General features: G+C 37.9%; 1 protein-coding gene across 5 annotated transcripts in view; it reads left to right on the top strand.

Moving 5' to 3' along the window:
- Positions 1–14,435, top strand: part of RBMS3 (RNA binding motif single stranded interacting protein 3) — a 710,181-nt gene that overhangs the window by 603,675 nt on the left and 92,071 nt on the right. The window lies entirely within an intron of this gene.

The following is a 14,435-nucleotide window of genomic DNA, read 5'->3' as shown; positions in this document are numbered from 1 at the left end:
TGTATGAGAAGACTCTCCTACAACGGTATTACAAAGCAGGAGTAAGAGATACAGGATTAAACCTGGAATAATTCTGTGTTCCTTTTATATGCTATGTAAACACAGTTAAAAACTGATGAGAAAAGCAAGCTAGTTTGGTCTAAGTTGACAATTTCAAATAAATACATTTTTCTTCTGGTGTTGTAAAGCAAGTCTTCCTGGAGCAAACATGCAATGTTATTCTGGTTTGGCACGTAGGCACCCTTAAAGCAAAGGCTTTTTCCAAAATGTGCTTTCATCTTTGCTTATCCACTAGCAAAAGCAGTCTGTTGCAACCAGGCTGGGCTGAGGCCTGGGTCACTGTGATTGCATCTGATGTCACATGTGCTTGTATTTCAATCCAGGTAATGTATTCTGTCCAGACTACTTAAAATCCCCATGCACATACCATGTAGCCAACCAGTAACTTTCCAGGAAATCTCATACGACTCTGTCCCTCTGAATGCACAGTTTGATAGATCCACATTAATCATATGGCACATGTCCAAGTAGTCCAGTTGTCAGGGCACCTCAGACAGAGGTGGTGACAAAGAAATCTTACAATTTCCATCTTCTGCTCCACCAACAAGTCCATGCTGGCCTATTCAATCCAACTTCCTCCACCCTTGCCATAGAGTCTAAGAGTCATTGGTTATCAGTATTAGAAGCTTGTCCTTCTCAATTCAGAGCTGAGCTTTAGAGCCTGTGACTTTGTTCTCCCCACTGGTAGCAACCCAAGAAGCAGAACTACACTGCAGAGGAATAACAAATGTGGCTTAATGGTAGCTCTTTCAACTGTTGGTTGTCACTCCTTTTAGGATCAACAATCAAACAGAATCCCAATGCTGAATGAAATCTAGGGTTCCATTTTTCCTCTCCTCAGTACTTCTATTAAGGGTATAAAAGCACTTTCTACATGGTTTATTGTTACAATCAAGTCACATAAGGCAGTACGGTATTCTACTGTTGTGTTAATTCAGTAGCATTAGTGCTGACATCAGTCTGTTGTGGTTCATTAGCTGGAAGTTTTATTTGTGTGCAGATCCTAGATGAAGTATTTGGAGAAAATGTAATAATTTGGGCAGTATTCATATTTTTATTGCTCAGTCTCTACCTCACCCTTCATTTAAAACTCATTGTTCCTCTTCTGGCCATACTCAGGAGTGGGATTTTTCCTCTGTCCCTGGTTCTGTATCAGAAAGCATTCTCAAAAAGGCTTTTTCCCTCTTACTTCAGTTTGCTTATCTCTCACCAGGTTGCAAGGTTCAGTACTAACCTGCCTTTTCATGACAGGAGAAAGCCATGAGGTCTGTGCTAGGCCTGCCACATTCCTCAAAGTAGAAAAGTTGTTGCCCTTTAATTCTTACTCTACTGTGTTGTCTTCAAGTTTTATTAGCAACCTCTTCTAGACTTTGTTCTCTGTCTCTAGGGAAATACTACATTGTAAGCAATAAAGCTGGCAAAAAGGAAAAAGAAAAAAAAAAGAAGAAAAAAGGAAACTGAGAGCCAGATTAGCATCTCTCTTAACAGTGGAGTGAAAAATACGCTTGTGTTTGCAATGAACTCTTCTTAAGCCAGTGGAAATTACAACCCAGAGGTCATACACTTAGTCACTGGCAGCAGAATGTTGTCACTCCCTGCTGGCTGATTCATGAAATAATTTGCTGTGAAGAAAATTGCTGTTTCACATTAGCTAGAAACGACTTTTGTCAGGCTAGACTTTGATACTGCTGTTGACTTGCAGCCATGCTTTGAATGGAGTTGCACACAGATTCATCATGCCAGCGTGGCTGCATCCATGTGCCTGTAAACCAAAGAAGGATCCCACTCAAATGGGGACAAAATTTTAAATAATGATGGGTTTTGGTGTAAGCAACTATTACTATTTCTCCTAATGTAATTTATCTGGAAGAGAGGTCCTTGCTTTTTCATCTTTCACATAGTCATCTCTAATTTTGTCTTCTGTAGCATGTTAAGTGTTGGCTCATCTACAGAGTTTTGACATAAGCTTTTGAATTTACTTTGATAATAGAGCCTTAGTATTTTTTGTAGAGGGGACTCAGTAGTCTCTCCCGGCTTCTTCAGTGATTTGATGCCAAACAATTGCCCTGAGACCATCCACAGCCTTAGTGGGTTCCTCACAATGCAACAGAACAGGTCTTCCTTTTCTGTTTTCAGATAAAACTACATATTTTTTATGTGTCATTCTGTTTGCTATAGGCAGTGACATTTAAGCAGCCATTTCAGTTAGAATTTTCTTTTCTGCAGTCTTTGTGAAGTGTTTGTGAAGGCCCCTGTTGTCATCCAGAAATGGAGGACATGAGTTGCATTTGCTCTTCTGTGAAGCTACAACATTTTCAAGGGCAATTCAGAAACATTCCTCTCCCTTCTTTTCCTGTTCTTCCATCCATTTTCTTAAAGTGTTTTTCTTTGCATATTTCTATACCTTTTTTTCCTTTTCACCTATTCTTCCTTGTTGTGCTTGGCTCTCTCCTGTTCTGATTATTCCAGTATTTTTAACTGAAAGAGTAGAGGGCTGATTTTTTTACTTTGCCAATCTTAGCATTGAAATTCTACTCTTTTTGTACTGTTTGGGGCCATGGCAAAGTAGGATCTAGTATGACCTTCATACAATCTCTGAGACATGTATTACAGAGGTAAAGATTAGTCTGTCACTCAGTCTCTAATATGTAAGTTTGCTTCCTTTTCTACCCTCAGCTGAGAGCTCTGCAATTGAAGATTTCAGAAGGGTTTCGTGTTATCTGTTTAATATTCTAGGATATTGTCTCAGATGATAAAAGATTTTTAAGCTGCAAGGGATAGAATTTCCCTTATGTCATAGCACATTAGATTTAGTGTTGGTATCATCAACACATTTTGAAAAGAGCTAAGAAGTATGAGTAAGATCTTCCATTGTCTTGGGAAAAGATTATGATTTCACTTTTTTGTCTTTCCCTTGGATAAAGTGTCATCATAAATAGGTGACTTAGTGGAAAATTCCCAGCGAATCCACTGTGCAGTTTTCTGTCATGGAAACCACAGGTACAATTGTGCCTTGAAGGCAGAGGCTTACTTCAAGCTGGTGCAAAGCCTCCATGTCCTGACAGGAGCTCCAGGTAGTTGTATGCTAGGGCCTTTCTGCCTTCTTGCCCTTCAAGGAAATGGGAGTTACTGAGCTTTTTTTTTTTCCCCAAGGTCTTATCTTCTTTTTTTAGCAATAAGTGTATGTGCCACATTGGCTCCCTACCTTCAGATACTTGCTTAGGGGGGCAGTAGCCATCCAGTACAGTTACTACCCGAAAAAAGTGTCTTTCAGACTCTGGGCTTGGAAGTTGCCATGAGGAGCAGCCAGTGCATCAGACTGGAGCTGCAAGGGGTATTGGTGTGTCCATGGGTGCTGTATAGTCTGCAGTCCTTCTCTTAGCTTATGCCTGCCCCTTCTTCTGGGGAGAGAAAGGTAAGGGGTATCAACATCCTTACTTATGTATTGTTTCCAAAGTATTGCCTTCCTCCCTTTGGGCCTATTTACAGGAGAAGACGGTGAGAGCACACAGTGAGGTTTTGTGGTACACAGTTTATTCTGTCCAAGGTGTTTAGCGTGACTTGGTTATTCTCTACAGCAGCAAAATGAACTCCTGCTTTTAATAATCAGTCACTGTTTTGTAAATGCCTTCTGCTTTGGAACCTATACCCAGCCCTGGTTTTGTCACAGGGTCAAATCCACTTTTTAAAGTTATTCCTGCATTGAAGTGAGAAAGTTGGTAATGCTATCTGTTAGGTCCTAGCAAACTCACTACTTTTAGGACATACACATTATAATTTTCAGTGAATGCAGAAGAAAAAAATGAAAGAAGGACAATAACTTAAAAAAAGATTCCCTTCAAATTTTCCTTCTTTCTCAGACTAATGGCAAAATTATATGACTGAGCTGTGTTTTAGATTATCAGTGGCTGGAGTTTTTGCTGCTGCACCCAGCAGTTGTTATTAGAATGTGTGTTAATTAGAACTGATTTAAATAAAAGGATTTTCACTAGGCAGTCTGAGAAAAAAGGTATGAATATTTCTGAATATTTTTGAACTTTTTAACAGATTGATAGCTGGTTAAAATTTAGCTTTATTTTACATTTACAGACGAATATTTCATGCATTCACAGTGATCAGTGCTTTTAGGAATAGATTGTTTCAACTCTGCTATCAAGAAGGTAATGTTACTACTTTGACCACACACAGGGCATCTTTGCCCAAACCAAGTATTTTTTGATTGCATGTATTTTCTACTGCTACTCTTTAACAGGCTGTGAGTAGAGCTGCAAATAATGTTAGCGTTACATATATAGCCACTTTTTTTATTGCAGTGGCCATTCACAAAGACACAACAAATGTGTCTTTCCCTAACTGGGGAAAAAAATATTATTAGAACACACACACGTGAATTAAATAAGCTAATGGTCAGAACCGAAGCATTTTTTTCCTCATGCAGTATAACCCTGGGTTGCATAAGCTCTTCTGGACATTAATAGTATACATGTGTTGGAATGTAAGCAGGGAATGGCAAAACTCAACCTCAATTATAAAAAAATAAATGTGTATCTACAGCAATTATCATTATGCTGGTGGAAATAAATGGTCATATTGACCTGAGACATTTGTCCTGGTTTCCTTGTTTATATTGAAAACATGTTTGAAGAGGTTTTTTCTCTCTACCATTAGTTCTAGCAGTGTCATACAGAGGAATATACGATGGTAATGTTCTGGTTAATCGAAATAAATATGAAATGAACACTAATAAAGGATATAATAAAATTAAATTTAAAATAAGTAGATTCCATACTAGATAATAGAGTAATGCTTAAACAGCAACATGAAATAATCTTTTATGAACAGAACCAGAATTAATTCTTTGTACTGTATAAATTCTAATAATTTTATCTCTGGACTGTCAGCGCAGTAAGTTTTTCTCTGTGGGAATAGCAAAGTCTCTGTGATCAATAATATTTGTTTATGAGAATAGTAAAAATAGATTTTATAGCAGAAGCATAGAGCTATTCTTTTGAGAAGCAGCTTTGGATAAAAGCTTTGCATTTGTTCTTTTCTCCTGAGACTACTAAAGAGAACACTAAAAAGTAAAATGGGTGACCACAGAAACAAGTAGGGTCACCCATTACCAGGGATTCATTTTATTTCCATTAGAGAGGAACTAGAAAGCATCTCACACTATTTGTACCTGATTTTCCATTATAAATTACGGTACATGAGATCATTTAAAAATCGCTCAGCCTTTCAGGTGAAGCCAACTCCATTGCTGTTCCTTAATAATTGAACAGCAAGAAATACAAGATCTCCATTTTCATCCAACCAAAGTAACTTATGAGATGGGAGAGGAGAAAAAAGTATATGAAGTACAATCTTCCTAAAAGCTCACAGGGCAGTCTCAGAGGGGGATTTAAAGACTGGTTTTGGATTCACATTTAAAGGGTCAGGTTTCCTCAGTAAGCTTCTACCTGCAGATTGGAGTCCTGGGACCCCACAGAGCTGGTTCAGGAGCACCACAGTCGGTTCAGGAGCACCAGTATGGACTACATACACTAAAGTCAGGGTGCTACCGGTTCAAAAACATTATACAACTCAGACTTCTCCTCTAGTTCACTGCCTCAGTGTATGAATTTTCAGCTTTAATGCTTCTCTGGGATAAGGAGCAACACCGTAAGACAGCAAAACCTCACTGTGTAATTTTTTTTTTCCTGAAAACTGGTTCTGATGACAGTCTAGCCACTGTTCCCATTCTCTTTGCATGTTGCTAGTGTGAAGAGATTGCAGCTTGAAGTTTAAAGACCAAATAAAACACCAAAAACAAAGTTTGTAAGATATATTCCAGCATAACTGCTGTCATATTTACTTCCAGTTCAAGTCATAGGCTAGGAGCCAACCTATTGTAGGTATTGAAAGTGTTCTCATCAACTTCACTGGATATTGTGTTCTTGGGTTGGATATTGTTTGCCTGATTTCTCTTAGTTCCTTGTTACACCCAGCAGATATGTGTGTCTGTGTAGCAAATCACGTATGGTCTAGAAATTTAAAATAAAAAACACCAAAAGGTTTTAAAATGATTTTTTAATATAGGAATATATTTTAAGTTTGGCATTCTTTTCATTTTATTTGGGGGAATTAACTCCTGCCCAACACATAGTCCAATGAGCATCTGATGCAGTAAGTCAATAGCATAAAAATGATACAAGTGACCCTTCTGTCTTTTTTCTTTTTTTTCCTTTTAACCATATAAGTCAGAATCCCAGACAATAATTAGCAATTGCAAAATCTATACAAAAACATAAAAAAATATAATTTTTGTTGTTTCATTTGGTTTGTTTTGAAAAACTGTTCACAGTTGTCAGCTCTTGTCAATGGGAAGAAACTCTTGATAGGGGACCATTAGATTATCATAAATCTTTATTCTACTGATTATTTGCATAGTTTCCAGAAGAGCTACACAGACTCTTCTTTCTGCAGTGTCTTGCTTAGTTACTCTGGTGAGATAGAAATACAGGGGAGTTGGTGCACATAAGTTCTACACAGAAATTCTTCAAACAGGGGAAGGTGGTGGGTTTCTTAAGCATTCACCTTTTAACAGTGATGATTGAGCAAGTGAGAGGCTTTCCTTATTTAACATAAATTAACAGTTCAGTACTTACTTATTATCTATCTCACAGATAATACATGAAGTGATTTCAATGACTTGTCAAAAATGCTCCTCTTCAAAACATGATATTGTGTCACTTCTTTTGTACATGGTTTTTCCAATGAGGGACAAACCCAAGGGAGTCTATCAAAGTGTTTTTTGGAGGAGATATTAACCCAGCTGAATTCCATGTTTTGTAATTAGAATTGGCACGTTACATTTCAGTTTGTAACAGATCCTGTCCAAAAGTCATAGGAAAAAACCCACTGGGTCTAAGCATAGGTGTGTGAAATGATTTCTGCAAACTGATGCACATGTTTAGTTGGCTTGGTTGCACAGTCATTCAGTAAGAGGATCTACTCCTTTGCTGGAAAGGCTCTTGGAGAAATTTTAAAACTGCAAAATAAATCGCTCCTTCCTTTTCACCCAGTGTTCAAAGGTCATGAACAGCTGTCACAGCACTGTGCACAAAGGATGAACTACAGCTGGTATTTTTCAGCATTATGCTGAGGACCTCTGATAGGGCAGGACTTTGCTGTATCATCAAGTTTGAGGAAGCTGATTTCTCTGGGAAAACTCATGGGCCTGAGTCTGTTCTTGCTTATGCTTACCTCAAATTTAAATTTGGGTTCAGTAGAGTGGCTTTGGATTCAGTGAGAATGTTTAATTTCTGTGAGCTCTGATTCAGGCCGTTTGTCTAAAATAAAGGCAGAATTCAATGTTAAAGTGCAGCTTATTTTATAATTATTTAATAATTAATAAAGTTAATTAATAAAATTCTTAATTCTGTTCTGGATTTGCTCACCATGCATTCATTCTCTCCAACAGAGACCAGCACTAAAGTTGTTTGAGAAATGGAGTTTGGTAAAATAAAAACAGACCATCATATTACAACTTTTCAGCATGATTTTAATACTGCATCTCAGTTTTGCTATTTTGATTGATTTAACTTTTCATACCATGTTGAAGCATCTGTTTCTATAACCTTTACAACAGTTCCTCCTTATCAGCAGATTGGAATGGAGCACTTAAATAGGCCTGAATCTGGCAGTCCCAGTCTGCTCTTCTGTTGAAAATTTAAAAGGAAAGTAGGGGTTTTTTTAAAAAAACAGACTGTAAAATGAATGTTGCAGTTTCTCATAGGCAACTCTACTTTCTGGTCTGCTCTAACAAATATTTATGGGCATTTCGGCAACAATATGATTAAGCAGAAGTTTTCCATGTAGTAGCTTGAGTGTTTAGATTGATTGCAACAAGATCTGGACCACACTTCCAAGTTGCCATGGTGTTTCTCCAACATACACATATGGTTACCTGTTCCACCTGCTCTAAGTAATTTCTGTTTCACAGGATAGAAGTCCTAACTTTGGGCTTGACACATTTCTCTTCTGAGATTTATTTTTCTTTTCTAATATGTTCTTGCTCTTTAAAAATAATTATTATACAAAAAGATGAAAGGCTTGCCTCCCATCTTTTAAGACAAAGAGATGAACGAGAGATAATTACTTAAGCTGTGATAGAGTTTATCAGAAGTAAATCACTTTCTTGATTACCCAAATAGATATTTGCTGCATATTTTTTCTCCTTGGTGTCCTTTTCTATTAGCTGTTCCCCCAATTTGTATAATTACATTGTGAAAGCAATGTGTTATAGAAACTAAAATGCAATGGTAACTCATTGTTTTGCTTTCATAATCATCTGTGCAAATCCAATTAATATCATATAGTTCAGTTTAACTGTAAAATACTGGCTAAATCTGCAAAGATGGTGAAAGGCCTGTAGGGGAAGCCAAATGAGGAGTGGCTGAGGTCACTTGGTCTGTTCAGTCTGGAGGAGACTGAGGGGTGATATTGCAGTTAAAACTTCCTCATGAGGGGAAGAGGAGGGACAGGCACTGAGCTCTCCTCTGTAGTAACCAGTGACAGGATGCAAGGGAGTGGCCTGAAGCTGAGTCAGGGGAGGTCTAGGCTGGGTATTAGGAAAATATTTTTCACCCCAAGGGTGGTTGAGCACTGGAACAGGCTCCCCAGGGAAGTGGTCACAGCACCAAGCCTGACAGAGTTCAAGAAGCATTCGGACAACACTCTCAGATTCATGGTGGGACTCTTGGGGCTGTTCTGTGCAGGACCAGGAGCTAGACTTTGATGATCCTAGTGGGTCCCTTCCAAATCAGGATATTCTATAATTCTATGACATGCTGTATATGGCTTCACCTTTTTTGAAAGCTAACTCTTCTATACATTAGGGTCTGCCAAGTGACAGCTCATCCTGTATCATGGAATTCAGGGACAAAATCTATTACTCTGGCCTTTAACAACTCCATGCAGGGTAGGATGAAGTGCTTATTTGCCACATTATTTATAGTTCCCTTACTCAGCTAACACTTTGTCCTTACATGTCCTTTTCTGTCATGTACCATCTTTTGTAGTTCTTCATTTCCCAAGAGCAGAATAGCTATGGTTTTGTTTTATAATCTTCATTGAAGTTCAAGTTTTGTTTATTTATGATTTTGGGATGAAAAAGTATTGCGTGGCAGAGCTTTCCTAGAAGCCAGTGGACTCACTAGAGCAGAGTGTGACTCTATTGATGGGGTCCTGGAACTTCTACATTTTCAAAGCTTACAACAACAAAATTCATTTTGTAAATAAACTGCAGGCTCAGTAAATACCATAGTCCTGCTGGGTACATCCATCTGAGCCCAGATATAGTATCAAAACTTAAACTTGCTGTGTCCTGCCTTGCTCTACAGCTTTTGTATCTCTCATGTCTACTATGAAATAATGTCTCCTTACAAAATGGCTTTGATGTTACCATAAAGTGAAGTTTTTTTCTTAATGACTACAAATGTTTGATGTGTAGCAGACAAAGAGGTTGGTTCTTACATGGGTGTTTCAATCAGATGTTCTGTGTGATTTGCACATGAAAATGTTACCAAAATACTTAAAATTTGGAAGGCAGTTAGGAATGAAAATAGTTATCAGAGCTTGATCAGTATGAATGTTTGGTCTAATTGTGAACTCAGTTATTACTGTGCGCAGTTTTTTATTGTGGAGGAGGATTTGCCAAGGCTGAAAAAGAAATTAATCCAACTTTCTCATTAAAACATACTTTGAAAAAGATCATTGATTGTGCACTGACCATTCATTGTCATACCAATGACTTTCTAATTATTTTTCTTCACATTAACAAAATAGAGGTGGCTAAAGACCCACATGAGTGTTTGCAATGTACGTGTTTCTAGGCTGTCTACTGAAAATGTTACTTTCATTGTTGCAAAAAATAAGAAGAGATTAAACTCTTCCTGACATGCTGAAAAATACTCTGTCTTCAAAAATATTTGTAGTAAAAGCAGCTAAAATGCATGAAAATGTCCTGTTATTGCTTTTTCTATATGTAGTTCTTGCCATTGCTGGACAGATGATGCTATATGACAGTGGGGAACAAGCTTTTCTCAGTAACTCTTAAGACAGTAAAAGTTTCAGGGCACCTGAAATAATGAAAAAGATTCACCAAATGCAAATGACAGCTTTCATCTTCCTTTATGAAGCACATGCTCATGAATATATACATTTTTGCACATGCAGAAGCTCAAGTGTATCTGCCTTCCGATGAATGAAAGAATATGGAAATTATGTATTCAGAATTAGTTAGAAGTTTGCTTTATTTTGTTGAATTCTCCAATTTAATTGAAATTCCCTTCCTGAGTTGGAACATTTCTTAGAGGCTGCCAGATTCGAGAAGGGGGCACTGTTACCCCTTCTCCTTCATTCTGAACTTTTTGTGCTATTTAAGTACCAGTGTTGCTTTTGGTGATACTAACAGCCTTTTGGCAGTTCTGTGCTGTTTGTCTGCACAATCTGTCCATCTAAAGTAACAGAGCAGGAGAAGCTGATCTCCTGAGGGAACTCCAACAATATCGACAGGCTTGATTGACATAAAACCAGTCTCTCTCTTTCACCTCCACTGAACTCTTAGAGTAAATTCAGAGCCTGACTGAAGTGAGATAGGGTTTTAGCCATTGACTTCCATGGGAACAGAATTTGAACACTAGCAGCTACTGCCCTCTCCTAAGGCAGCCCTGAATATCTTGGCAAATGCTGTTTAGAAGCCCTATCAATTTGATCCCACTTCCTTCTCAGGACTCAAAGCCAAGTTCAGGGCTATTTATGTCTTATTAACTAGAGAAGGTTTTGGCTGGGAACTGCATCAAGCATTTAAATCTTTGCCTTGAAAAATGGGTTATGGCTTAATGAACCTTGTTCAGGTTAAAGCAGTTATTTATTCTCGATATTTGTGTTTGTTGCTGTCAGGTAGAAGTCAATGAAAGAGCAGTGCCTTCTATCTCGAAGAGTTTATCAGGATGGAATAGCCTGAAATTTGTTTCAAGTAAATCAATTCTCACTTTTTTGACAGGAAAATAGCAACAGTAGATTTTCCAGATATGCTTCAAAATACCACATATGCTTAAAACTTAGAGGATGTCAAGAACCATACAAAAAGATCTGCTTATCACTTCAAAATGTGAACATCTACAGATATCCAAATTACATTTTCTATTAAGTCAGCAGTACAAAAGGTGAGAGAAGAGGCAGAGACACAGGCATTTATTTTCAGTCAGTGTGTTCATACAGAGGAAAAGGAGAAAAGTAAAAATGTAGTCCATAAATTGAAGACTGTCTGCATGGAATGGAAAAGAAAAGAAACAAAAAAATTTTAAATATTCTTTTTTCCTTTCCCCCCCTTCTGAAGTACTTAGGGTGAAATGTACCATTTCTACTGCAACCCATAAATATTATTCATCTAATGTTGATATTGTTTGATAGTTCCTAAATATTTTCTTTCTTGAATTGATAACAATAGTACCTAATTGTGATCTTTTTGTTGTCTGAATTGAATTTATTATTTTTAAAGCATTTTGGAAATTTAATGAAACCATTAAAAAAGAATTCTACTAAGAAATAATTATGCTCGCATGGTGGAGTGGGATGTGCTCTTCCTAGTATCTTCTGTTGCTCTGTATTTGACTAGTAAGAATGATGGTACTAATGCCAAATATTTGGGTGCATCTGATCTGGGAAAGCCTAGAGGACCTTTCTTACAAGGCATTTCAAGAGGGCTGAAGCAAACCAACACTTGAATTCTTCTGTGTACTTAGAGCAACATCTTTGAACTCCCAAGGCTGTCTTATGTCCTGAAAAAAGAGAGATTATTAATTCAGGGTTTTATATATAGATATATTTTGAGGTTGGTTACCATAATTTTTTCCAGGTGTAAACCATTAGGACCTACGCCACTTCATCAGTTAAGATAATTTTCTGTCTTGTTTGATGTTACATGCCTGTGGAGGGAAAAAATCCAAAACAAAACCCTGAAAACCCTCAACCCAAAATTTATATGGGCTCTGTCTTCCTGTCAGAACATTTTGTTTTGAACTTTTTACTTCTTTTAATGTTGGTCAGCACAGACTGACTTTTCCACAGAATTACCCTCAGTTTGTCATGGAGGAATACAACCTCCCATGCAGAAACTTGCCTGTGTAGAGCATTGTCCTTTTCCACCTTCTTTCCAACCTCCTGAAAAGTCTATGCAATATTTTTTCACGTTTTTTTCTAGATGGGGTTAGTAAAGTTGTTTGGTAGCTCTGTTCAATCTCAACCAACTTTAGGAAGCCACAAATTAACAAATATGAGGTTGTCAGATGGTAATACTGGCTAGGGGAATTCCAGAAATGGTAACAGCTTCCTATTTGTTGTTGGCTAATATAGAGAGGATGTGTAGATTTCCTAGCTTGTTAAACCACATCACAGTGCATGGGCTAATACCACATGTGTTCATTAGCTGATGATCATGGCATGTGTCAATATCCAGTGTGCAGATGGTTTTTGCATGGTCCTCCTAATGGTATCATATGTTGCTTGGTAGTTGTTCAGTGCTTAAAACAAAAAGCTTTTGAAGCTTTGTATATGATGTTTAATAGGTCTTTCTCTAATGCTGGCTTAGCACCTCCTCCTCCCTCACAATCACATCAAAGTGAACGCTAAGTAACCACTCTGAAATCATGCAGCATCGGGCCACAGAGTAAAACCAGGGAAAGTGCAGGGCAATCAGCCCTGTAAAATCTCTCCATCTGCAGAAAGAATCTCCATAGCCACCTGGATGCTTTTAAACCTTCATTATTTTAAATTTAAAATGGTTGGCTGAGCATTGCTTCTACAAAAATCTGATACAATAATCGAAGTTGGAGGTGGGGAAGGACCTCTGGGGTCGCACAGTCAAGCTTTCTGCCAATAATGGATTGTTCCCTGCAGTTCAGTTTCTAGTGACCTTGGAAATTACTAGGCTGGTAAAATGGTAATGAAAAAACAAAGCTGTTATAACTTCAAAAGTGGCCAAAGTGACGCTGTCCCAATGAGCAATTGTGCTTTTGATGTGAGATTCTCTGCGTGCATTGTTTCTTGGTTGCAGTTTTTAAGTGATCAAAGTTCTAATCTACACTTTCTGACACATTTTGAATTGTCTGTAACTAGGAGGTTGGTGGAAGTTAGCTACTTTTAATACCACATGAACTTGTCCCTTAACCAAATCATAATTTTTATTACAAATAAATAAGTTGACAACTTGATTAGCCCCCCTACCCAAACATTTTCTTCATATCTCTGCAGTTGTGTTCTTTCAACATTTCTAGCCTCCCAGAAGCAGGAAATGGGAAGGAAAAAAACCAGACTTCTTGGTTTTTCCATCAAAACTCTTGGTTAATTAATTACAGACTTATCATGCCTGGGAACTCAAAAATTCCTGATAAGACTCAAATGTGACACACGATTTTTAGATTTCTTTCAACCAGGCAAATATTGTTTTACTTCTCTGCTGATGCAGGCAATAAAGCACAACTCTAACATACACCTAAGTGGGTAGAATTCGGCCCCCCTTTTAAGGATGAAGCAGCAGAAACAAGCTCCCACCAGCAGAACAAATAAAGTTTTGGTTAAAAAAAATATTCTAGGAGGCTGTTAAAAGCTGGGTAGATGGGAAGAGATCCCAAGACACCAAGTTCCCTTCCTGTTGTGGCCGTTTGATGTGTGTTAATTTCTTCTCTAGGGAGCCCTATTGTGGGCTGCCTTTTGGGGTGTGCAGTGCTGTGATTATCCTTTCTTCCTGGGACTCTGGCCCCCCCTGACTATTGTATTCACACACTCCAGATCTCACTTGGAGAGGAAAAGGGTTTTCTCAGCTGCCAGCTTGCTTAAAAGAGGAGTTAAGAGGAAAAGAAAGCTGACTGGACTTGGCAAAAGTCTCTATTTTATTCTGTTTAGTCCGATTTTTAAAGGACTGGATGCTGAGAAACACCAAAGTAGTGAGAACACTTATTCCTTAAACAGGTTCTTGCAAAGTTTTTACAATAAAAACAGAAAGCTGCTTTAGTAAAGCAGTGTTTATCCTTGAACTAATGCTGGTCATGAATACGTGTCTAACTTAGCTGGAACTAATGCCTGACTATACTGTTCCACTACAGCAACTTAACATCCTGCGTAGGCTGATTATTTTTTCAACAATATTTGCTAAATTCTTTTAAGGGTTGCCAGTATATATTTTTTGAAGCTTAGTTAATAAGAACAGCTGCCAGTGGAGTCAAGGCTAAAAGAGGCAAAAAATATCTGCAGAAGGCAAGATTTTACTTCAAAAGATCAGTATTACAAAGCACTACTGTTGCTGGTATAATCACTTTCTTTGGGGGGGATGC

This window comes from Corvus kubaryi, unplaced genomic scaffold (assembly GCF_017639235.1).
Source record: "Corvus kubaryi isolate FWS band 111438036 unplaced genomic scaffold, C.kubaryi_AGA036_p1.0 37398, whole genome shotgun sequence".
Taxonomy (NCBI): Eukaryota; Metazoa; Chordata; class Aves; order Passeriformes; family Corvidae; genus Corvus; species Corvus kubaryi.
This window is presented reverse-complemented; position numbering and strand designations above follow the sequence as displayed.